This window comes from Phocoena phocoena, chromosome 2 (genome assembly GCF_963924675.1).
Source record: "Phocoena phocoena chromosome 2, mPhoPho1.1, whole genome shotgun sequence".
NCBI classification, from domain to species: Eukaryota; Metazoa; Chordata; class Mammalia; order Artiodactyla; family Phocoenidae; genus Phocoena; species Phocoena phocoena.
In genome coordinates this window covers 77,567,379-77,587,466 of record NC_089220.1, presented here as the reverse complement: position 1 = coordinate 77,587,466, position 20,088 = coordinate 77,567,379, and the positions used below count along the sequence as shown (strand labels likewise).

The 20,088-nt window shown below is 39.8% G+C and overlaps 1 protein-coding gene across 1 annotated transcript in view; it reads right to left on the bottom strand.

Moving 5' to 3' along the window:
• FMN1 (formin 1) overlaps positions 1 to 20,088 on the bottom strand; it is a 396,758-nt gene that overhangs the window by 315,719 nt on the left and 60,951 nt on the right. The gene's annotated exons all lie outside the window — the stretch shown is intronic.

Genomic DNA, 20,088 nt, shown 5'->3' with positions numbered 1-20,088 from the left:
GGCTTTACTACTAAAGGGTCTCACCTGAGCCAAGTCACTAGCGTGTGTTCTTCCAGGGCAGGAACTGCCCCAAGTTCATCTTCATTTCTGGGGATAGAATTGCCATGCACGATGCATGCAAGTGCGTATTGGCGCTGGGTCAGTGTGTTGAATGAGTGACACTGCATGAGTACACTACTTGGAACTCACTTTCTCACCTCCAGAATGAGGGCATCAGGCTAGTCCTTATCTGAACTATGTTAGGATGATAATAGTCAAGTATGTGCCAGGTACTGTTCTTAGCCCCTTTCTTCGGTTTTAAAAAGAACTCTATAGGTAGGTATCATTAGCGTCCCCATTTTAGTTGGGGAAACTGAAGTCCAAAGAAGTGAAGCGAATTGCTCAAGATCCTAAGATCAGTAAATGGTAAAGCCAGGAATTGAACCCAGGCAGCTAAACACTAGAGGGCGTGCTCCTAATGACTAGATTCCATGGCCTCTGCCTGGCATTAAGATGGCGGTAACTGTTCTACAATAAAAGGACTCCGTGGTCAAGTGAGTGTGAGAAAAGCTACATGTCGTATCCCCAGAGCCACGATTCATGTTAGCATATCAAAGACCTTGAGATGTCCTTTACTAAAGAAACTTAGCTCTGTATAAGAGTGTTTTCCAAACTTACATGACCACAGAATCCATTTAAAGGGACACGCGTTAGACACGTCGCAAGCCACCAGCGTTCCTCTTGAATATGATATTGTTTGGAAACCACGAGATGACCTCTAAAGTCCCATAGAGCAGTCGGCTCCATAGCTCAGGGGTTAGAGCACTGGTCTTGTAAAGTCCCATAGAGCTCTCAGGTTCCTAGACCTTTTCTAATTCCCGGTAAGCAACCTTGGCAAAATATTAAGCAACCAGGCAGAAGTTCAGGGTTTAGGCTCAGTGCACTTCTGCAACAGAGATGACTGTTGGATATATGATAGGGTGTTTATTACACCTAATCCTTGTAATAGTGTCTCTTTGGCAGGGACCCAAAACCAGACAACGACTTCCGCCACGTTGAACACCTGACTTAAAGCAACTTGAGCTGAGAGTAAGTCCACTAACAAAAGGACTGTGGGATGACACCCTTCTCCTTTATATTAGAGTAGCATTTCAGAAGAAAGAAAATTTGAAAACAGCCAAGGTTTTGCTTTTTGTTTGCCTGTTCCATGGGTTGGTTTCTAATCGCACTTTAAAGTTGAAAGGTGATGCAGGTCACAGTGTCTCTACAGTTGCCCTTTGGCAGGCCGTCCACAAAACACTTTGCTGTGATCACCGAGAAAATGAAGGTCCAGGGCCTTGGACATCAACTCTGCAGACATGGGTCCCAGAAGGTTACAACTAGGCTCTTTCTTCACCTGAGCGAGATGTCTTAGAATGAGGGTCTTTTCAGGAACTTGGCCTCATGTTTTCCATACGCCTCTTTCTAACTACTCTCTCCAGACAGACTTTCTTCTGGGCTTTTGTGTAGGGCCTCATGTGCTACAGAGTGCCCCCACTCCTGCTCAGAAGACATAGAAAAGGACTAATGCATAAAGAACCTCGGAGAGGAGGGAGTCTGCTAAGTTCCTCCACTGTGACTTCATGGCGACCCCAAGAGGAGGGCAGTGCTGGCCATGCTTTAAGAGACTGAAGAGATTAAAGCTCGGACCCCTCTTAACTTCCATTTATAAAGCTTATCCCCCTCCTAGAATATTTCTGTTCAGATAACTTCCATTTATATAGCTCATCCCCCCTCCTAGACTATTTCTGGTTATCTTTGGCAAGAAAAGAGGAAATAAGCCTTTTAAAATTTATGGTGTACTCTCATCAGGCTACCTCATCTTCAGAAATGTATTAATTACTAATCACATCCCTCATTTTAAATCCCTCCACTTTTCACTTTCATTTCGGAAAGCTGCTGGCTTTGGGTACAGTTTACACAGATTCATAAAACAACATAAAACATGCTACATACATCACAGAGAACATGCTGTATAACACCTAAGGTAAGATATCTAGATCATCAAAGGCACATTGTCTGGTGAGTAGAAGTTCATCATTTAGGTATAAGAGAGTTGTGAAGCCCACAATTACAAGGATCTCGTGTCCTTAGATAAAATACAGACACACATGCAAACGTACCCACACACCTGCCGTGGCTGTCCACCACTGCATGAACAGGTGTGGGATGCAATCCAGCTCACTTTATGCAGAGGAAAGACAACGTGAAGTTTAGGCAGAAATGATGAAAAGTAACTTCAGTTTAGAAGTAGTCTTATTTTTCAAGAATCAGTTTCTAATACCTAATTTTAACCAGACAATATCCCTATGAAGCAAACACGCAAGGTAAAGCCATGATGCGTAGTTATTTGGGGAAGGATCTTTAGGACAGGAAAGACCAAGGGCAGAAATAAGTAACAAAACTGTTCTTCTCAAAAGTCTGACAAAGTAGGTGAGGGCACTGGACAAATTCACCATTACAAAGGACATAAACTCATAAAGTAAGTCTTTTTAAATTAATTTTTTAATTGAAGTATAGTTGATTTACAATGTTGTGTTAATTTCTGCTGTACAGCAAAGCGAATATGTATATATATGTACATATATATACATTCTTTTTTATATTCTTTTGCATTATGGTTTATCATAGGATATTGAATATAGTTCTCTGTGCTATATAGTAGGACCTTGTATATCCATTCTATACGTAATAGCTTACATCTGCTAACCCCAACTTTCCACTCCTTTATATATAGAATGGATACACAACAAGGTCCTACCGTATAGCACAGAGAACTATATTCAATATCCTATGATAAACCATAATGCAAAAGAATATTAAAAAGTATATATTCTTTTGTATTCTTACTATATTTATATATATATATATATATATATATATATAGTAATAGTAAGTCTTTGAATGGAGAGTTTTAATAATACCAACTCAAGTTTTTTGAACAGTCAAAAATAAAGCACATGTCTATGTCTATTAAAATAGATAGTGACCACACTGCTCTCTTCAACTGAATACATTTAATAAAGAGAGATAAAAATGACCTGAAGCTAGGTAAGTATATTCTGTCAGAACAGTCAAATGTCATTTAATTTTCTGATGCAAATAGCTTTTGAGGTATTAGATTTTCATTGAACATTTTATGGAAAGCTTAAAACAGTCTTATCAACTTAATCATGTCTTCCCCTTTCATGTGCATATACTATAAATCTAATTTCTCTTGAATATTTATTAGTTATTTTGTTTCTCAAAAACATTTCAACAGCTTGATGGACCACACATACATACACAGGTTAATTCCACAGCTGACCACCTGTTAATACAACATACAGCACAGTCACAGTACAGGAAGGGCAACTTACCTCGAGACCACTTTGAAAGTCTGTGCTTTTCCCAGATGAGCTGCACTTCCTGATGCTAACCTACAACATCAGACTAGGATTTTGCTGTCAATTATCAACACAATGGAAGCAGACAGAAAGGAAAGGTGATGTGCCATTTAAAACTGGAGGCAGTCTCCATAGCTCATCTTCCCCCAATGGAATAAGTCTCCCTACCTGAGGCACATTGGTTTATCGTTCCCATGTCTTCACTTCCTTCCTACATTGTGATTATGCACCAAAGGCCTTTTCCAGTTGCCTTTGTAGCTCCTCCCACTGGCACAGATGTTATATATTTCCCCGTGTCCATGGACACTGGGTCCACGGATGTTGGATCTGGCCCTGTGAGGACTGGCTTTGGCCAATTGAATGTGGGCAGTGTGACAGTGTGCCAGTTCTGAGCCAACACCTTAAGAGGTATTGTGTGTTTTTACACCCTGCCTTGCGTTTCTACCATCACCACAAGACAAGCACGTCCTAGGGAGCCTGGACTTAAGACACATAGAGCAGACCCAAACCCAGTCCTGCGGCCTGGAGCCAGACACAGCTGAGCCCAGATCAGATCAAGTGAACCTTGCCAACTCTTAGACCAATGAATGAGAACAATAAATATTTGCTATGAGCCATCAAGACTTGGGTTTTATTTGTTGAAATAGCTGCCTTATACACTCCATCATCTGCCCCCAGAAACACTATACCTATAAAAACTTTAAACCATTTCACCTGAGAGGACTTAAAGGCTACAACAGTTTTATTTTATAATTTGTACTAAAAACAGTTATTCACTATACTAGGTTTTGAAAAAACTCAGGTAAAAATTCACAGCCTACCCATTTCCTCATTCATACCACAATCCACACACAAACTACATTTCATTAAAAATAATAACCTTATTTACCAGGCACTGGCTTTAATTATCACACATACACACACACACACACACACACACACACACACACACACACTCCAACTTCCAAAGAGAAGTTTGCAAACATACTATATAATCAGATTTGGACAAAAGTCCCTAAGGAACAAAATTACAGTGGCTTTCAGCCTTTCTCCTCTAACTTTCTCATCATACTGAGCCCTCACTTGACAGCAGTGATGAGTGTTATACCTCCAAAAGAAGAGGGAAAAAAAAAACCCTCAGCCTGAAACTCTCATGAGTTTTTGTTCCTATGCTGTAGCTCTCAAGGCCATCCATCATACTTGACTTAAATCCAAAGAGGTGAAGTTTTCTCAACTGTGAATATCAGAACTGATAATGTAAAGGGAGACAGGTTGTCTTCCATTATGTTATTCAAACATGTACTTACAAGCAAGAGAGACAGCAATCTAGATGTGTAGCTAATGGAAAGTGACATTGTTAAGTACTTGTAAAGAGGGTGTGTGCTTGTGTGTAATTATTCATGTCTATATCTAGGAAGACAGAGCTTTGGCAAAAGTAAATTCTCATGGCTGCTATCTGTCAGTTAGAGATCAACCCTCAGCAATCCCACTGTCCCCATTTTCATTCCGTGTGATATTTAATGATATAATGTTACTAAACAAGCTAGGTAGCTATAACTCTGAGAAAACATCTTATCTATCCATCCCAGCCTCTAACTCTCCTCGTGAGAAGTATGTAGAGAGAGAAATTATGAGCAAGGACAGACAGGTGGAAGGTGTACAGAGGTATGGAGGGCTGTGGGTAGATCCAGAAATAGGACAGACAGGGGGAGTAGGCATGTCAATTTCACAGCCTATGAAGAAAGCATTCAATTCCATCAAACAAATGCAGTGTTATTTGGATTTCTAAAATTATGGGCAAATTCAAATAAAATACAATAGAATTTAGAGTCAGAAGGATCTTATGTATCTCCCCACCTACTGCTCATTTTATAGTTGAGGGAACAGAAATCCAGGAAGATTGCGATAGTTCCAACATACCCAGCTAGTGGCAAAGGCAGAACTAAAATCCAGGTTCCAGGGAAATCTTTCAGGCTATTTAGAGAAGGATACTACTGCCAATTCCCAGATGGGAATATTGAGGTCTGAGGAAGTAGGAGACGTGAACCATTTGACAGGTGGGATTGATTCCTAACTGTGACCTTTACTAATTCTTTGACCTTAGTGGCATTACTAAACTTCCCTGAATCATTTCCTCATTAATAAAATGAACATAATAAGAATATGCCTGATATTTAGCTGTGCTCAAAACTGTTTTCCTCCAGAAAACTTTTCCTGGAGTGGGTGTGATGAATTGACGGGGTACGTAAAAAAAAAGAGAAGGCTGTTTACGTTGAGGACATATTACACATCACATACTCATGTTAAGGACTATTTTCTTGTCAAAGAAGATACAGAGGAGAAAAATTAAGCTCATAAGAATTCACAGCAGCACTCCAGCACAGCAGATCCCAAATCTGTTCAAGTCCTAAAAATAGAATTCACATCATCAAATGCAATAGCTCCCAGTAAGTGGCTGATCATCTCCAAAAAGTGCAGCTCCTCAGGGAACTTCATAGACACCCTATGACACATCTTCCCCGAAGGTCAAACACAGGAGCCTACAGCATGAATGAAACTATTTATAGGCATAGCTGTAAATGAAATCGCTTTTTAAAGAGGTACATCAATATCTTTTTTTATGATTATTACATTAACCTCTTTCCATGATCTTTTCCTATAAAGAATACAAATGTTAGATGAGAGGCAAATAGTACTCAAGCCAGGAAACTGAACTGTGGCTATAGTTTTACTGGATATTTTAACACCTGAAAACAGGGGCATGTACTTAAAGTAGCACAAAGGCTGCTGAGTCACTCTGCCTTAGAAAGGATACAAGGTAGGAGCAGGTGCACCTAAGTAAGGTTTGGTGCAGAAAAGATCAAGAAAGGATCAGATCTGGAAGGTTGTAACGTTCGCTGAGACATTAAGAACCTCTGTCCATTCACAGATAGTAAATGCTGAAGAAATTGATATTGGTACTTCAAATGCCTAGGTTATCAACACATTTTGGTATGTTTGGTCATGAGGAATATACTTGCTTATTAACAAAAAATATTGAAGAACAAGAATGAAAACATTTCTTATAGTATTCATTATAAATAAATGTGAATAGCCTTTTTTTCTTTTTATGTCACATTGTTCCAGTTATTATGGGGATAGTTGCACCAATGGGGAACCCAACTCTTGAAGAGATATGACATGATTACCAATTATATTAATAGCTAAGGCAGTACAAAATACTAAGCCTTGAATAATAAAATATATAATAAACAATTTTTTAAAATCTCTTTCCAAAAAGAAATGATCTTAAGAAATTCACCAAAAAATGAATATACATAACAAGACTGATACAAAGAAAAAAAGAAGGCACATATGCCCATGTTAAGGGTAAACATTTAAGAGATTAAGAACAAAATATGGCTTTGAGTGTCCTTACAAAGCAAGAATGAAAGAGCATTTAGTTATTTCACCCCTATTATCAGAAGGAAGAAACACTGATCCTATGGGCTGACAAAGGTTTTTCTAATATTAAATTCTGAGAGAAATTGCTATATTACAGAGTTAGTTCCTACCTGAGCCTTAGCCCCATCCCAGCTGTTTGACCAACAATTGACTTCACAGAGCCAATGGGGCTGGTCTAGTTGTCTATCAGTGACCTTTGTCCTTCTAACCAGAAAGGTTTGGAGATTATCTTGACCACTCAGTGATTTGGAACTGAAGTGATGAGTTCTTCAGCAGAGTAGCTAAGCAGTGGCATCCTAGAAACAGCAAGTGTTTTTAATGAACCCTTCTGCCAAGGTGTCTTAGGCAACATAGGCAACAGAGTTTTTCTATCTCCCTTCTTCCCCCAGGCATTAGTACTGAAGAGGAGCCTGGCACTTTATCCCAACAACCTTAGCTGAGGCCTGATTATCACTTTCTCTCTCCACAAATTCATTTTCTTAAGGGTAAGTAACATCCTACAAATGGGACATTTACTATGCATCACACACTTTATATATGTTACACATTACTAAGAATCTTCACAATAATCCTGCAACTTAGGTGTAAAGTATTAAAGATGAGAAAACTAATGAAATAGAGACATTAACTTTGCCCAGGGTCAAACTGTAAGTAGGAGAATTAGGTTCTGAACCCAGAGCCTGGAATTAACCTCCTGCCATAAACAACTGAAAACTAAACAAAATATAGGAAACAAGTATTTTTAGATATTTGATAGCAAACAATGCAGTATTATAATCCTGGAAAGAGGTACAACAAATGAAGTGAGCCTCATAAATTGCCTTGGTTTCCAGCTAAGAGGTGATTTCTGGACTGAAAATAATTAATAGGGCCCCAGTGGCCTATGGGGCATTGTCAAGCAGTCTAATATATGTAAAATTAGAAGCAGGGGTCTAAGAGAGACAGAAAAATATTTAAAGAAAAACTGGCTGAAAATTTTCCAAATTTGATAAAAATTACAAGCCCCTAGATCAAAGAAGCTCTATGTACCTAAAGGGAGATAAACACAAAAGAAAGCCATAATAAGTAAAATTGCTAAAAGCCAGTGATGAAAAGTATTGTAAAAAAGAAAAAAATTATGTTTAGAAAACCAAAGAAAAGAATAATTACAGACTTCTTGTCAAAATATGCAAGCATTAAGAAAATGAAATGACAACTTTAAAGTGAAGAAAGGTTAAAAAGTGCTGAATAAGAGAGTTTTAAAAAGTCAACCTAGAATTTTATATCCAGTGAAAATATCTTCCAAGATGAAAGAAAAATAAAGTCTTTTTCAGAAACTTAAAAGCTAGACAATTTATCTCCAGCTAACTTAGACCACAGGAAGTGTTAATACATTTTTTCAGGCAAAGGGAAAAAAAAATCAGAAGAAAATTTGGAAAACACCAAAACTGATAAACATGTGAGTAAATACACAAGACGTTTTTCTCATTATTGAAGTTATTTAAAGATATAATTAACTGAAGCAAAATAATGTATTCTGGGGTTTATAACATATGTATATATAAAATGTTGACAACAGCACAGTATCCAAGAGAGAGAAATGGAAATATTCTGTTTTAAGAGTCATACATTTATATGAAGTGGCATAATAATATTTAAAATAGATTGTGATAAATTAAAGTTACATATTATGAACTCTACAGCAAACAGTTTTTTAAAATGGTATCTCCAACAGTGGACATGGACACAAAGTGGAATCCTAGAAATACTTGATCCAAAAGAAGACAAAAGTTATGTAAAAGGGAACCCAAAAAATGGAAGGTAGACTAAAACTCAACCACACTGATAGTTACATTAAATATAAATCACTTAAACTCTCCAATTTAATGCCAGAGTTTATCAAACTGGATAAAAAAAGCAAGACTCAACTATATGCTATTTATAAGAAACTCATTTTAAATGTAAAATTATAAATAGGTTAACAATAGAAGGATGGGAAAAGCTATATCATGCAAACATTAATCACAGAAAGCTTGAGTAGTTATATTAATATCAGACAAAAATAAACTTCAAAGTAAAATATATTACCAGGGATAAAGAGAGAAATGTTATAATGATAAAGGAGACAGTTCATCAAAAAAAGATATTAACAGTCCTAAATTTCTTTGTACCTAGCCACAGAACTTCAAAATACATAAAGCAAAACTATCAGAACTAAACTGAGAAATATATATATATTCACAATTAAATTTGGAGATTTCAACACTCCTCTCTTAGTAATTAACAGGACAGGGTGACAGGCAATTGACAGGAATATAGAAGAATTAAACAACATTGCCACTGATTTTACTTAACTGATATTTATAAGATACTCCATCCTATAACTACAGTATACATTTTCTTTTCAAGTGCATATGGAATTTACCAAAACAGTCCACATACTGGGCCATAAAATAAGGCAATACATTTAAAAGAATCAAAATACATATTCACTGACCACAGTGGAATTAAATTAGGTACTAATAACAGAAAGCTATCTGGAAAAATCCCAAATATTTAGAAATTAGACACCATACTTCAAAATAACTTCGTAAGTCAAAGAAGAATCACAAGGGAAATTAGAAAATATTGGGGATGCAGCCAAAGCAGTGATCAGAAGGCAATTTATAGCCTTACTTACCAACAAGTGACTGCCCCTCTCCCACTTTGGTCAACATCTTAACATTTATTCTCTGGACTGGGGGATATCAGGCAGAATTGATGTATGGTTAACTCATAGAAAACAGAGAATTCCATAACCATCTTCTTCTTAAATGCTACATGCTAAGGTTTTAGCTTTTTTTACCCCACTAGGCTCCAAGAAAACTGTTAGTTTCTAGGGCTAGGCAGGTACTGGAATATTATTCTAGGAGAAACATGACTAGCTTAAGAAAAAGAACATGGAGATAGTAATATTTGAGGCTCCTTGATAAACAGCTATCCCCTATCATCCTAGAGTGAAGCTCAAATCCAGTATCCTTTCATGGGCACTCAGAGCTTCCAAAAAGCTTTTTGATCTCCAGAACTTAAGCATGTACAACCAATGACTATGAGACAGCTGAGGAGAACACCTCACATAAAAAGCAAGAAAGTGGACAGCAAAAGGAGAAAGAGGTTGTGTCACTTCAGACCTGCTGGATCAAGATTTTTAAAGTTGGCTTCTTCTTTAGCAACCATATCTTTGCCACCTGGCCCTGTTCCATGCCTCCAGTTCTTGCCAGCTTCCTGTAATTCTGTCTCTGCCCTTTCCCACTTCAGGCCTAGGGCTGGTAATGACTTTTTGCTGCTGCTAGTTTCTTGGAACTTCACAAACTCACACTGGTTTTCTTTTTTTTTTTTTTTTTTTTTTTTTTTTTATGCGTTACGCGGGCCTCTCACTGTCGTGGCCTCTCCCGTTGCGGAGGACAGGCTCCGGACGCGCAGGCTCAGCGGCCATGGCTCACGGGCCCAGCCGCTCCGCGGCATGTGGGATCTTCCCAGACCGGGGCACGAACCCGTGTCCCCTGCATCGGCAGGCGGACTCTCAACCACTGCGCCACCAGGGAAGCCCCACACTGGTTTTCTTAATTGGTCTGGACATAATCTCTTCATTAAGTTATTTTCAGTTTAAACCCTTTTGAATATACCATCTATTTTCTGCCAGGACTCTGACTGATAGAGTAATTGGAATCAGGAATGGGGTTTATTTCATACCTTTTAGCATGCTTTTGTATTATTAAGGCATTTGGGGTACTTGCTATCTGATGCTTCCCATACCCAGTCAGCATAATAGCAGCAATGTAATAGGCCAGTATAATATTTTAAGCGCTATCAAAATGATCAAACTCCTTTCGATTTTATGACAGAGAAAAGGTAAACTGTCATACCCTAAAGTAAGCCAGTGACAAGTATACTGCCGTCCCTTCCAGATGAAGATGAATTGATTGGTATGAAAATAAAGCATTTCTGTATCAATAAATGCATATCAGCTCTCAGGGGCTGTGCTGATATACTCAGGAAGTATACCATATCTGAAACAGTGCTTGCAATTTGCATCCCCATGTAATTAAGCTTAGAATAATACAGACATTCTCTGAAAGCCATCTGTTTTCTCACTAGCCAAAAGAGAATTTAAATGGGAGTATGGTATGAATCACCATCCCTGCATCTTTCAAATCTTTGATGGTGTCACAAATCTCTGCAATTACCCCAAAGATACAGTATATGCTTTCAACTAGAAGGAAAAAGTTGGTGCTCATTCTCCCAGAATACACAGGTCTGTGGACCAAAAATAGAAGTGAGAGAGGCCCCCTCACACTATTACACCTAATTAATCACTTGCATACTTTTTACTTCCTATCCTTGCAACCTTGGGCTTGGTGGGTTCAGAGATCTTAGTGTCCAGAGGAGGGAGGCTTCCACTAGGGAACTTAGTCATGGTTCGTGAGACAGGAAGCTGAGAGTGCTTCCTGACCATTTTTTAAGTTCTCACACATTAGAAATGGATTTATTTGATTTCAGTGCCTCACCAAATGAATGTCTTTAGTGGAATATTTTGAACTGGACCTAGAGTATTAAACTTCCGCGACCAAAGAAACAGTAATAAATGTTAAAACTGGACATTTTGAAAAATAATCTAGAATGAATGTCCTCATATAAATATGAAAACAATACAAGGAAACTACTCTGAAATAAATACTCTCAAAGATTCCTGGTGAGAGAGTAAGTTGGTATATATCCTTGAAAAGCTATTTGGCAATATATATCTGAAACAGGGGTTGACAACTCTGGCCCAGCAGCCAGATACAGCACACAGCCTGTTTTTGTACAGTCCATGAGCTAAGAATGGTTTTTGCATTTTTTCCATTTTTGAAGGAGGGGAAAAAGGAGAAAGAGGCAGGGTGGGGTGTGAATCAGGAGGGGAATAGGGAAGGGCAGGCAGAGGGGGAGGAGGAAGAAGCCACAGAGACCCTATGGCCTACAAAGTCAAAAATATTTACTCTTTGGCTCTTCACAGAAAAGTTTGCTGACACCTATTACAAAATGTTAAATATGTTCTCACCCTTTTTTTTTTTTTTTTTGTGGTACGCGGGCCTCTCACTGTTGTGGCCTCTCCCGTTGCGGAGCACAGGCTCCGGACGCGCAGGCTCAGCGGCCATGGCTCACGGGCCCAGCCACTCCGCGGCATGCGGGATCCTCCCGGACCGGGGCACGAACCCGCGTCCCGTGCATCGGCAGGCGGACTCTCAACCACTGCGCCACCAGGGAAGCCCTGTTCTTGCCCTTTAACCAATAAAAATTGACTCGTGTGACTCTATCCTAGAAGAATAATCATTTTGTTATTCAAGATCTATTATAAAGAAATATTATAAGATGACCATCAAAGTATAATTTATAGTTTAAAAAGTGGGAAACTAAACACCATAAACACTATATACACCCTTGCTGTTAGAGTTATTACTCTTTATTCGGTGCTGAATTAGATCCTGTGGAAGGCAAAAAGAAACTTCATTTCTCCAAAGGGTTCACTTTCAAGTTCAAATTAACAGTTCAATAATATGTTCTCATATTCTATTTGATTCATTTTTAAATATTTCAGTTGTTTCTCATTCTTCCTTCAGCAAGTATATCTCCAAAGGAAAAAAAAATTTAAAAAAAGAGAAAAAAGCAAACAAAACCTAAGCCACCAAAAAGAATTTCATGTTTTCCTGCCGTAAAGTATTAGAGGACGCAGGGTCTTTACAGAATGTTTTGTTCAGCTAAGTTATCATGGCTTCTTCTCCTTTATACTTTGAATCCATTTAGTCAAACATAAAATTAACCCTAATTATCTTCAATTTAATAACTTGTTTTTACATTTTATCACTATCTGAAAATTGCCTTTTTTTCTCCCCCATGAAGGGACTGCTATAATCTCAAATGTGATTTTACTATGTCTTGGGGCTACTGTCTACCAGAAAACACAGCTCCAATTTAAAATGCACGTCAGGGGGGCTTCCCTGGTGGCGCAGTGGTTGGGAGTCCGCCTGCCAATGCAGGGCACCCCGGTTCGTGCCCCGGTCCGGGATGATCCCGCGTGCCGCGGAGCGGCTGGGCCCGTGAGCCATGGCCGCTGGGCCTGCGCGTCCGGAGCCTGTGCTCCGCAACGGGAGAGGCTGCGGCGGTGAGAGGCCCGTGTACCGCAAAAAAAAATAAAATAAAACAAAAAATAAATAAAATGCATGTCAGTAGAAACATCAATTTACTGGAAGGAAATTAACTTCATAGGCAAATCTTTCAGGAAAGCAATTGATCCATAACGTGAGCTAAATCTATACTAAGAATAGAATTGAGTTCATCAGATATTTTTCAGCCCAGAAGAACTTATCAATACACTCAAGTTCAAGATAAATATTCCCTGGAATGATTCCACCAAACAAATAATAGAACAGGAACCTCTGAGTCTAGCATTGCTGAGAAATTATAAATAGGCACAAGACTGTCAATAATGGCTTCACAAGAACAAAGAGGATTAGACTGACTTGTATTGTGCTGACAAGTATTTCAGGTGTAAGGTTTTTTACTGTGGGCCTGCATATGATTTATGTACATAGATGTGGACTTTCTTGACAAATGTTCACAACTTATCATTTAAAATATTAGCCTGAGGCACTGCAGTGACTCGTTGCTAATGAAGGGATGCACCAAATAGTTTATTTTCTCTTCCTTTATTTGAAATGACAGTCATGTCTGTCAATGACAGCAAGGCAGAAAATTCCTAAGGAGAGCCACGACCACCCTGGTATGAGGTTAGAGGAAATGATATATTAGAGAATGCAGCACAATTAAAATATGACATGTACCCAAGATGGTTCTACTGAGAACGACGAGAGGAAATGAAAACACAATTACTCGGGAAGCTGGTAATATACAGCAGCATATTACCATTACCATTACCACTCCTGCAGCAATGTCTTCCAGCTAACTGTATTCTAAAATAGTTCTATAATTTGCCATGGAATCAAGGATAGTGTGAATTAACTGAAAGGACAAGACAGTAAAGGAAAAGTTGGATAATTTGATGTAGATTAATAAAGGTGTTACTTTGCTGAAGGGATTTGAGGCCGTTTTCTTTGCAGAAATTTAAAAAATAATTTCTATTTTTAAACCAAGGCTATTTTGAATCTTAATACTTGCTCCACTAGAAGAAAAAACAACAAGAGTGTTGAAATCTCACTGTGATGGCTTCCGTATTAAGCAGAGTTAGATTGACCCTCTCCGAGGATTCTCAGAGACAGTGGAAGTGCCCTGTGAGCCAGCACTTTGTAAGCTGGGGAGCTCTCCAAAACATGAAGTCCACGTTCTATTCTGGTGATTAATAAATGATGCTATCTGTCTCACTGCCTGTACAGGGGACTAGAAACTGAGCGGTTAAGAGTAAATGAGTCTAGGACCAGTGGTGTGGGTCCTGGGGATGTTTCATTGCCAAATGCACTGGGCAGGGGCCGGGGGCAGGAGTCATCTCTCAGAATTGGAAACAGATTTCCTCTGGGCTAGTTTGAGCTCCTCCCACCAGGAAAAGAACAGGCAAAAAAGAATGGGGGCGGGGCAGGGGTTTTGATTAATAGCTAGCATGATTTATCCCATCAGAGGGAAATAGGATTGTTGAGGATTCTGTGGGTATGAGAGGAATCTGGAGGACAGGTTAGCAGGAGATTCTCATAATGTTATCTAGGCTGGACTGGTGAAGGTTGAGACCTCTCAGAAATAAAGGTTCAGACCCACTGAAATGCTGGCTAAAGGCAAGAACAACTTGAAACGGGTAATGACTCAGTGTAGTTTATAACCTTGCGATTAGGTAAACAGGGAATCTTGACTAAACCTGTATTTTCTTACATACTCTTGGGATATCTAGAGATTGATGAATTCTTCCTATTTATTCCTTCAATTAATACTATTAACTTTTTCTCTTTCTGCCCCCTCCTTGTTTGGGGGGGTCTCACTAACATATAGGGTATATTAATTGCAATAAAAATATTCATTTGATTTATAAGTTGCAAAATATTTAAATGGATCATGATGGGACAAGAGGAGAAATGAACACTATTCAGTGACTGTGAACTCAAAGAACAGGGTCCTCATGATATCACTTCTGGATCCAGTAACTGTACAAGTATGTTATCTCCTGTAAAGGAAGAAGTGTTGTGGTTATACATGGTAAAATTAGAGCAAAGTTATTGAGGACCTGCTTGGATGTACAGATATGTAGGATAAAGGAGTAAAATCTCTGGTAGCATCTCTAGAATGTTGGCCTGTCCCTTCACTGTTCTCGCTTTTCTGGGAACTACTCTGAGAACCTAAGGCAGCAGGGCGGGTGGGGGGAGCTCTGAGCAGCAAATGTGATCTGGACTTTTCAAAATGGATGGGTCGGGCTTCCTTGGCAGCGCAGTGGTAAAGAGTCATCCTGCCAATGCAGGGGACACGGGTTTGAGCCCTGGTCCGGGAAGATCCCACATGCCGCAGAGCGACTAAGCCCGTGCGCCACAGCTACTGAGCCTGCACTTTAGAGCCCACGAGCCACAACTACTGAGCCCGTGCGCCTAGAGCCCATGCTCCGCAACAAGAGAAGCCACCGCGATGAGAAGCCCGGACTGCAACAAAGAGTAGCCCCCGCTCGCCGCAACTAGAGAAAAGCCTGCGCACAGCAACGAAGACCCAACACAGCCAAAAATAAATAAATTTTAATTAATTAATTAAAAGGGTATCATTAAAAAAAAAGAAGGGACTGGTCATAAAACAGCTATCTGACCCAAGCTAATGCTAATGTATTTCTTTTGTATAAATAAATAAATAAACCAGGAAAAAGAGACTGAGAGTCAATTGCATCCAGGTCACGTAAATGATAGAAAAGGTCCATGAAATCTTGCTTATGAGCAGAGATTTATGGTTGCCACCCGGCCCAACACTCAATTAATCCATTTTTCCTTGACTTCATAAAAATACCATAGTATTTTACAAATAAATTCCTGTTTTGATTAAGCTAACCAGAGTCAGTTGAAATCAGTACTTCACAAAGGCTAAACAATAAAAATACCAAAAATTTCATTTGGTATTGCCTCTGTGGCTAAAAAAAAAAAAAAAAGTGGGGGTCGGCTTTCTTTAACAAGTACTTGATTTTAGGAAAATGTATAAATCTCATCATTTGACTATATTAGCCTTCAAAGGAATCTTGAATCCTATGGATGCATCCCCAAATCCTCTATCTTACTGAATCCAGTGATCAATTCCCAGTCTTCCTCTCATGCAACTTCTCAGTAGCATCAGGCAGAGGTGAACACACATTTTTCTCTGTTTTGAAATTCCTTTCTAGAAATCCCATCCTTAGCACTCTTCCAATTTTCGTCCTAGTTCACTAGTCACTCTTGCTGGCTCCTTGCCCTCCCTACTTCTACATCAGGGTTCTTAACCTTAGTACTATCGACATTTGAGGTCAGATCATTCCACATTATGTGATGATGATCTGTGCCTTGTAGGATATTTAGTAGCATCTCTGGCCTCTAACCACTAGTTACCAGTAGCGCCCCGCCCTCCTCCCCCCAGCAATTGTAACGACTAAGAATGTCTCCAGACATTGCTAGATGTTACCCCGTTGAGAGCCACAGCTCTCAATGTTTCAACACCCCAAAGATCTGTACTGCACCCTCTTCTCCATCTTCACCCACTCCCTTGGTCATCTCATTCAGCCCCCAGATTTTAAATACCACCTAAATTCTAATGGCTCCCAAGTTAATGTATCCAGCCAGACCTCTCCCTCTCCTGTCTCACACAGGCACTGATGATTCACTACATGACTAATACAGATCCCAAACTCGTGATTCTCCTCCAAACCTTGCTCCTTCCTCAGTCTTTCCCACTTCACCAAATGGCATCAATATTCACTCAGTTTCTAAGATTAAGAACCTGCTTCATCCCTGGGACTTCCCTGGTGGTCTGGTGGTTAGGACTCGGTGCCTTCACTGCTGTGGCCCCGGGTTCAATCCCTGGTCAGGGAACTAAGCTCTTGCAAGCTGCACGCCCCCCTCCCCTCCAAAAGAACCTGCTTCATCCTTGAGTCCTCTCCTTCTCTCACATTCCACACTGTTAAGAACAAGACCTATTTGATGAAACACCAAATGGCATCCTGCATCTGACCACTTCGTATGTCATTACCACCCAGTCTAAGCCACTATCTATTCTCATCTGGGCAATTGAAATAACCTCCCAGCTCGTCTCACTTTTTCACTCCTGCCTCCCTAATATTATCCCAAAGCATCCAAGGGATCTTTTAAAATGTCACACAATTCCTCAAATCAAAATCCTCCAATGGCTTCCCATAAAAGTTAAAAAAAAAAAGAAAGAAAGAAAGGCAAACTCCTGGCCTTAAAGGACCTCACCTGACCTGACCCGTCTACCTCTTTCTCCCCATCTCCCTTACTCACTTCATTCATTCTGCCATCTCAACCTTCTTGTCGTTCTGTAAGCTAATCTCACTTGGTGAGATTTATACTTGGTGTTTCTTCTGCTGGAATTCTGTCCCCCAGATCATCATGTAACTCATTTCCTCACACCATTCAGGTTTCTGCTCACATATCCTTCCAGCAGAGAAGCCTTCTTGCCACTGCCCCTCTGCCAACATTTTCTCTCTGAAATATTTTATCCATAACACTTATCATTACCTGAAACATATAACTAAGTCTCAGACAAGGTTGGCTATAGCAATGTCAGTTATCAAATCAGATTTCCTTCTCTACAGATGGCATTATGGTAGTCCCTCTTTTAAGAGAAAGAAAAGAAAAATGCTAGTATATTACAGATATTACTTCTCAATCATAGTTAACTCTTAAAGCCCTGGAGGTATGTTTGTATACCTTACATTAAGAAAATAAAATAGGTTTCAGCTTGGATGCCCTGATACTGGGAGGGAATGGGCAGAAAAAGCAACATTGGCAAGAATTCTGAGGCCACGTTCAGGCTCAGTAGGAGTCTTGTGATTGATTAGCACTGTTTTCCCTGACACGGGAGGGGAGAGTAGTGGTACGTGTGCCACGTTTTTGCCCATCCTTTGACTAAGCCCTTGGATTCTTCTTTTGTCGGCTCACTTTTTGGCAGTTTTTACTCATTGGCATCCTCGTCAACTTAACGAAACAGGAAACATATGAAACCCAACCTTTGGTAAAAGATTTGATGGCGGGGGGCGGGGGGACACATAAGGCTAAAAGATATGCTGAAATTATCAGTAGGTGTGAGTCATCTCTGTATCTTTTAACTCCTGTTAAGTAGAGAAAGTAGATAATACCATACAAGAGAAAAGGAAATGAATTCAAAGATCTTTTCATAAGAGAATGGGATTATTTTACTTCCCTAGCTGTTCAAGAAAAGAGAGATTCAAGGATGAAATTATGAGATACAATGCTGAATAATTAAGCAAGAACAGGCCTATAGAAACTGAGGATAAGGAGAAAAAGGAAGAAAAAGTGAAAGGATAAAAAAGGTCACTCTACAACAAAAACTTCCCAAGTATCCAACCTCCTCTCCCCATGCTTAAGAAAGGTCAACTGATAGCCCTTGGCTTATGACATGTAACTGTTTCCCATTCCACTTTTGATCTTCTCACCGAGAGGGATTTAACTGCCCTTTCCTTGATTCATTAGATGGTCACTTCAAAGAGACCCCAAAGAGGCACCATTTGCCCAAACAACTCCCCTGTCTTAGTAAATCCAGACAAAAACCCAAAAGCAATTTATCCTAAATTTCACACATGATTGTCTTCGGCCCCTGTCAGTGACCTCAGCCTACAATATTGATTACCACTCTGTCTTCCAATATGAATCCTTCACATGATCAATCCGTTCCCAGAACAGGGAAAGAGTTATCCAGTCTAATACTAAAGATGTCCTAAGATCCATAATTAGCCCAAGAAGAAACCAAATAACCTAGTAAACTCACCATAACTTTAATACCATTTACATCTCATTTCTTACCTCCAAAGTCAAGAAGGGGTCATTCAAGGAGTACTAATACTCTGTCTAAAGAGGGCTTTAAGCTTCTGTTCAAGATGAAGATGGGTACTCGGTTTAGCAGCAAAAGTACTAAAATATTTTATTGAATTAAGAAATGTCTGGGCTTCCCTGGTGGCGCAGTGGTTGAGAGTCCGCATGCCGATGCAGGGGACACGGGTTCGTGCCCCGGTCCGGGAGGATACCGCATGCCGCGGAGCGGCTGGGCCCGTGAGCCATGGCCACTGAGCCTGCGCATCCGGAGCCTGTGCTCTGCAACGGGAGAGGCCACAACAGTGAGAGGCCAGCGTACCGAAAAAAAAAAAAAAAAAAGAAATGTCTCAGGTGGCGCAGTGATTAAGAATCCGCCTGCCAATGCAGGAGACACGGGTTCGAGCCCTGATCCGGGAAGATCCCACATGCCGCGGAGCAGCTAACCCCGTGCACCACAATTATGGAGCCTGCACTCTAGAGCTCGCGAGCCACAACTACTGATCCCGTGTGCCACAACTACTGAAGCCCGCACACCTAGAGCCCGTGCTCCGCAACAAGAGAAGCCACCGCAATGAGAAGTCCGTGCACCGCAACGAAGAGTAGCCCCTGCTCGCCGCAACTAGATAAAGTCCATGTGCATCAACGAAGACCCAACGCAGCCATAAATAAATAAATAAACAAACAAATAAATACCCCCCAAAAAAACCCACCAAATGTCTCTAATCACTCTAACATGTAAATAAGATTCGTGAGGTCCCTGTGAAAAGACAACATGCAAATCCATGAGTTTCCATGTACTTTTTTTAAGACTTTAATGGATAAATGGGCAAAGGGCAAATACGATAAATGACCACTGAATATGGAGAAATGTTCAACATCACTAGCAATGAAAGAAATGCAAGTTAAAAAAGCAATAAAATATAACATTCCCACATCAGGTCAGAAAGATAAAACTTTGAAAATATGCAATGCTGGTAATACAGCAGTAAAATTGGCACTCCTCTCTTAAAAAACAGCATAGTGCCTATCGTATTCAATAGGTCAGCCCCAGCAGTTCACATGGTGCCTGGACACAGCAAGTTTCTGATAAATATTTGTTGAATAAATAAACGAAGTAAGTCCATAGTTACTCTGCTGGTGGGAGCCTACTGAACAAAATTTGGAGGAATAATTTGATAATAAATATTAAAATGAAGATAACAGTCATCCTTTTGACACTATAATTCTCATAGGAA